Source organism: Austrofundulus limnaeus, unplaced genomic scaffold (assembly GCF_001266775.1).
Source record: "Austrofundulus limnaeus strain Quisiro unplaced genomic scaffold, Austrofundulus_limnaeus-1.0 Scaffold1, whole genome shotgun sequence".
Taxonomy (NCBI): Eukaryota; Metazoa; Chordata; class Actinopteri; order Cyprinodontiformes; family Rivulidae; genus Austrofundulus; species Austrofundulus limnaeus.
The window spans coordinates 2,881,205-2,888,129 of record NW_013952403.1 but is presented as its reverse complement, the minus strand read 5'-3'; the positions used below and the strand labels follow the sequence as shown (position 1 = coordinate 2,888,129).

General features: G+C 37.9%; 1 protein-coding gene across 2 annotated transcripts in view; it reads left to right on the top strand.

The window, feature by feature from the left end:
- The window catches only part of fgf13a (fibroblast growth factor 13a), a 100,240-nt gene that overhangs the window by 47,395 nt on the left and 45,920 nt on the right, over positions 1-6,925 (top strand). The gene's annotated exons all lie outside the window — the stretch shown is intronic.

The window sequence follows — 6,925 nt, the reverse complement described above, 5'->3', positions numbered from 1 at the left end:
TGTGTGTGTGTGTGTGTGTGTGTGTGTGTGTGTGTGTGTGTGTGTGTGTGTGTGCATGTGTGTGATTGTGTCTGCCCTCATATTTCCAATGCTGAGCTGAGGAGCGTAGCATCTCCTGTACCCCTCCCCACTCCAACCCATTAACTCGGTCATTGCCACCCTGAGGCGCATGCACAGATTAAAACAAATTGCAAAAAGAGAAGGGGTAAGAGATGCAGGCAGCTGCTGCCCAAATGAGTTCAGTGACGAGGCAATTTTAGAAGTCATTCCTACTTCAACTGGCCTCATAAAGAACTGTGCAATCACTCTGTTCGGGGGATTATGCGTCATAATCATGAGTAAAGAATTTAAAAAAAAAAGCTCAGCTGCGGTTTGCGAGTCAGCAGTCCTCCAACTGTCCCTTGTTTGATGTGTTTTCTGCTTCACCCTAAGGCTCTATGCACTTGGTGGCTGCAGCTTACTTCCTGTTGCTTGTCTTCCCTTTTGTCCCTGCCGAACATAATCACCCACCCTTCCTCTCTTCCTTTGCCTTTTCTTCTGCTTTTGTGCTTATAGCCGCATGAGAAATGCCTTTAAGCAGTTAAGGATGTGTAGTATTTAAAATAATGTAGAAATGATGAGTAAAATTTGCTCAGGTTTCCTCATCACCACATTTATCATTTATATTATTGACCCTCAATAGAGTGCTAAGACTGTATAGAATCTATGTTTTTTTTTTGCAGACCTCCTCATAGGTAAGAAAAAAAAACCTCTTACTACTTTTACTGCAGTGTTTTGGCCTGTCCTATGCTGCGTCTAAAAAATGTCTGGTTTCTGGCAGCGTCGCTGTGCTCAGATGTCATTTAACCTGTTGATAGCTTCCTGTGTAGCCATTGAAAAACTCAAGCACTTGTACTTATCCTTATGGAAAAGAGAGAGAGAGATCCAGAAGTGGTGTGCCAGTGGAGGTCTGCCTGGAGAAGCACAGATGTATTATTCAGTTTGTCTGTAGCTCCAGTTGGACGTGACTAAATTTACAAAGGAAGGAGGGGAGACTACAGCTCTTACGTAAGCTGTTCACAAGACATCATTAATGTTGAYGCTTGATGCAGATGGAAACTGTAAAACTGTGGAGTGGAGAAAAGCACCGCAGTCAAACAAAGGACCCAGCACAGAACTATGAATGACMCATTCAAACAAACACAGATAGCATCTTTTTGCCTTTACCTTTGTTGGTTTGTTAGAAAAAAGCCGCATTTTAATGCTTGTTTGAAGCCTTATTGTTACCATGGCAACAACGTTTCAGCTGTGTTGTGTTGCATTTACTAATGATCTTCACGGTTTCTGGAGTTTATAATATTCTGCTCTGTGTTAAATTCAGTTTGCGAGTCACAGCGGATTGCAGCGCAGGCTGTGCAGTCGGAGCGATGCTCGGCTGTCTGCAGCTCTCTTTATGGTTTTAGGTTTTGACAGAATCAATAATCTGCTGATGCAAACAAATCCCAGCACTGGTCAAGCTCTAATTCTCACTCTTCCAAAGCTGTGCTGAACAGCGTACCTGCACATGGATTAAACTACACCAGAGTGCAGGTCATGTTAGTGCGTCTGTGCTGAGCTACAGGGAGACTAAAAAGCTGTGCAATCTTTTCAGCCATGAGAGCTTCAGACWCTTTGTTTTCAGACTTATGTGTGCTGTTTGAAGCTGGTTGGTTCTCTATGATTGTCTGAGTTTACCTCTCCGTTCATATGTTGTTTTTATTCTGCTAACACGTTATCCTGCTTCCTCTGTTGTTCGCATCTTTAGCTCTGCTCGTTTTCTCTCCAGCAGAAACACAAAGCTGGTGCCTGAGGGGGCAGTCTGTGTAAATATCCATCTATAATTCAATCCATTGCAAGACTTTGTGCTTCCAATTCCAGGCTACACAATGTACACACAGACAGACAACAATCCTGCCAAAGATGTAAACAGAAGTATAGGCTTGAGACGTATATGATACTCACCACATAAAGTGTTGGCATTTCGTATTGAATGAGGCAGCTTGGGGCATTTATGGGATAAAATCTAAAAGGAATTGGTCCCATTTGTTTAGAAATATTCTCAACTCTTCAGTAAATGTGAGGATTGTCTGGTTTAGACATGCACAAGAAGAGCGTTACCAAATATTTGCCGAGTTTGCATAATTTTTTACTTTGTTAAATCTAAACAAATCGATTGCATTTATGTAAAATATCACATATTGCCATTTCTGAACAGCATGATTACATTTTATATAACACTGGAGTTATTCACCAGCTTTAACCTTTTGCCACTTATTTGCACTTCCTCTTGCTTTCAGACCTTGTCTGGCACAAAGACACGCRTCTCGCACATATTCAGACACTAATTAACAACCAACACTTTTTTAAAATCATATTTAATGAGTTTTCATTATTGTTGTTATAAACAAGATAAATTGCAATGAATAAAGTCTAATGCCACAGTTTTATATACAGGATCTCACATCTGATTCTGTTTTATGTACATAAAACTGCAGATTCTTCACTCTGTAGTTACCGGTAGTTTCATTGATTTTATTGATGCTTATAAAAAGATAAGATTAGCATTTTATTTTTGCTTAATTCTGCTGAAGCCATGTGTTATAAGGTTTAATTCTGGCCAGAATAACCCTTTCCATTTTGTTTGCTGTAGCTGCATGAAAAACACATATATGATAAGTTCAGGGTTTTACGGTGACGTTTTTGAAAAGGTTGGAAATAATGTAGATTATAAACTTAATTTGGAGAAATTGGGTTTAATTCTGGCCAGAAAGATGAACCAATGAGTAATCTGATCTGAATGAAGATTAAAGTGGATCACTACCATCTGCAATTTTCTATTTTAAGTATCCAGCCTCAGAAATTTATTTGGGAAAAAATTCCTGTGAAAGCTATTTTACATTATTACCAAATTTGTCATAAAGCACGAAATAGGCAGCTGGGTTGATTTTCAACCACTTTAGATTAACTAATTGCTATTTTCCTACACTGTAGCTTGCAGATATTTGATCTGAGCTCATTATTGTAGCCTAATAACTTGAAATATGAATGCTTAGCTCATAATTAATTTRTGTAACTACTCAATATGGCATTTATAAATAGAATAAGATCTACCATCTACCACAGTCTAAACTGTCCCAGYTGTATTACTTTGTTGAATTCCAGAAGCCAAGAAACTGTTTGCAGGAGTGCAGGATGAATGAATAGTAGCACCACATTCATCTCCCACATCTAAAATGCTTGGCAGGGATTCACCCCAAAGTTGTCACGGTGCAATTAGATTTGAGAGAGCTGGTGAGGCTGTTCATAACAGTGCATCTTGCTCAGCTGCCTCATAAAGTCCTGCATATTGCTGCATTGTGACAAGAGAAATAAAAACATGCTGCCACGTGATGCTCCAAGACCAAAATAGTTTCTTTTCAAATTGTTTYTTTTCTCTCACTTTTTTTGTTACGTCTTTTTTGTGCAACAGCAAGACCTTGGTTTGTCCGAGTCAGTCCATAAATAGCTYATGCAGGAATAAATCATGTGCATGATAATGTGATTCAGTGACTCGAGAGGAGGCGTGCAGGCAAGTGTCAATATTACATCACCACTCTGAGTCCTGYTTACCGCTGACTGCAATAAAGAGTATAGTTGTTAGGTTAAAGTAACTGTGACACAAGCAGTGTGTATGTTTTCCCCAGAGTAAACAAGCATTAAGCTCTTTAATTGGTGCAATGAGCCACAATGCTGAGTCAGCGTCATGTTAATGGGAGGCCTCCAGMGTAGCTCCTGACAGCTGCCAGCGAGGAATTTACACACAATTAAGTTCACATTCATTACAAATGTCCTCTTTAGGATGGAAATAGGCACTGTAATTAAACTGCATACCACAAAAACTTTCTTTATTCATGAGGCAACCCACAAAGATCATTCTTTGTTCATGCTGTTCCACATATGATGCATCAACCAATCCATCTACTTGTTTTGTTGTACATCTTCTCAGGATAGTTTATGCACATTTGGCTTTCATAATTAATTTTTTTCCATCTTCTCAACAGCTTAAATAAAAACCTACAAACAAAATAATAGAAATGTGACTTATTTCATTATATGTGGCTAATAATTAGCATTAGATAAAATATGTTGGGAATTTAAGACAAACTTAGAAGTAAACTTAATTTTAAACTAGAGAATTTGCATTTCCTGTGAAAATGCAATGTAAGTGCTTAATACTGAAATAGCTGTTTTCCTGAAAGCTGCTGAAAAAGCTGAAAAWGTTTAATAGCAAAACTGTTAATGTGAGCTAAACATGAACAGCTGACTGAAAGAAGGAAAACAAATGTTGACAGTAGCAGAAACAAGTTGAAATGAGCAGACAGATGGTGAAYGGAGAGTAAAAAAGCTTGCATTAGCAAAAGCACAAAAAAGTTGTCATTTGCTGTAAAATGGCTAAAACAGCCAAAGTTAGCAGAAAATAGCTACAAAATAGYAAGAAAAGCTCAAATTTGCACAAAGACGACGAAATTGCAGTAAAAAGCTGAAATAATCCCCAAAAGGTGAATTTAGATGAAAAAGTCAGAAAATGGCTGAAATGAGCAGAAATCAGCTAAAGAAGCATAACACGCTTATATTAGCAGAAATAAATTGATAGACACTTAGCAAAGTTTAAATTAATAAAAGCATAGCTGAAAGGAGCTGAAATAYAGCTTAAAAGCAGAAAACTAAAATTAGAAAAACAAAATAGCTGAGGGAAGCTGAAATAAACACAAAGRAGTTTGAAAAAAGCAAAACAAGAATAAAAGTGAAGTGTTGATGTTGATTCATTTTCAATAAGAAAAGAAATATCAGAAAAAGCTAAATAGCTGAAAAATATGTATGATGCTGATGCACCACATAAACGAGCTGAACGTTTTGACATGAATTGCAGAAATAGCACAAAAATAATGGAATAAGTTAGATGCTAAAAGCCGTACAAAGTAAAAAAAAATGATCTCAGTGTGAATGTTTAATAGCARTCACACAATTAAATGATTAAAGATTCACTTATCACCTTTCATGTCAGATTTATACACTAGGATCTTTCTTTTCTTTCTTTTTTTCCTGATGCATCTCAGTAATCCAGGTAGAAAAAAAAATAAAAAGAAAAAATAAATAGGTCACTGGGATCTTCTTATCTTTAGAAATAGCCTAAAACACTATCATGTTTTCCCTTAAATACTCAGTTCCAGTACACTCATCTCAGAAGTCTAAATGACATTGAAGACTGCACCATGACAATTTCAAATCTGTAGTATTYCGTAGGCCTTGCAGACACAATGTTAGATCCGTCTAAGTTCCACCCAAGACAGAGAAGAAGTAGCCAGTTTGGCTCRTGCACACAGACAGCTGGAAGGTCATGTTGGGAGCTTGCAGGGTAATACGAAACCCTTTTATGCTTCATATAAAGTTGACTCTATAGCTAGAATTTATGCAGACACTTGTTTCTTTTTCCCCCCAGCAGGCCACCTGCAAACTCCTGTACATCTCAGCTGTAAGTAGCCAGACAAAAATCAAACTGACAAAAAAGTTACGCTTCATCTAAAGAGGATGTGTCGCTACAATAATCTCAAGTCTTGCAGAAAACTYGGTGAGCTGCCGTTCACAAACATTCAGCGGAGTACTGGTTTGGAAACAGATCTGAACTGACACATCACTGGTAAAAGTTGTGCCAGTCAGACATCCTGTCTCCTTTATTTTGTCACATCTTTGTGAGTTATACAATAGACAGATATTTGTTGCACTTTCTTTTTTGCGAGCTTATTGTTTGGAAATTGTCAAAGTTATTCCAGTTGCATTGTTAATGTTTACTCAGTGTCTAGTGTTATTTTCTATTTGAATTAATTACATCAGCTAAAGTTGTGCATTTATGTGTTATGGTTTTATATTAGTTTGGACTTTTTATTGCCTTCATATATTAAATGTGCATACATGTTATCATACACGTTAAAATAATTTGTTTCAAGTAAGTCAATGCCAGAAAAGCTAAACCAGAAACAGGAAAATAATAAAAACTAGAAGCACTCGGAGAGTGCAAACCACCGCCAAGACCAATTTCTCCCATCCTGTAAGAGAGTTAATGCGCAAAAGCAGAGATGGAAACACATTTGCTGAATAAGTTCTGACGTAGTGAACATYTAAGCAGGCAGTATGCACGAAATTTCTTCTTAGTGGAGTCCAATGTGAAAAAAAAAGTCAGATTCGTCACCCGACGTTATTCATCGTCAAACTGATGTCGGATTAAGCTCCTAAGATTTCATCAGTCACATTTCACTGTGTAAAATGTCTGTTTTTATCACCTTGTATGAATTTGTCATGTTTTGACTCTCTTTATAAAGTGCTTCCTGGCTCCCCCCGTCTCCAAACTTTGAGGCCCGGCAGCTCTCTCTTTACAAGCCTAGCAGCGAGAAGCTGTTTTGATTGGTTGTTTCGGAAATGTGGTGTGTTTGAGGAAATGGGAAAAATAGGTTTCATGGTGCAGTCACGCACTTCCTGGTCACAAAACGTTCTGTAAATGCGCAAATTATGGCAAAAATTATTCATCATTAAATCTGGTTTTAACATTACTTTTATAAAGTTTGAAGTTCATGCTGTCCAATCCAGCTCACTATTATTTACAGAAGCCCTGTGAAAGCATCACAGCTTTGCCGATCTCAGAGTGTTAAAAGAAAAAAAAATCCTGTATCCGCATCATGATCCAGAACATCATCAACATTTAAAGGTGTGTTCCTTGGCCCAGTACCCACATGTGGTAAAAATGTCATGACAATCCGTCCACAAGTTTTTGAGTAATGTTGTCCACAGACAGACAGACAGACAGACACAGACAGACAGACAGACAGACAGACAGACAGACAGACAGACAGACAGACAGACAGCCACACAGACG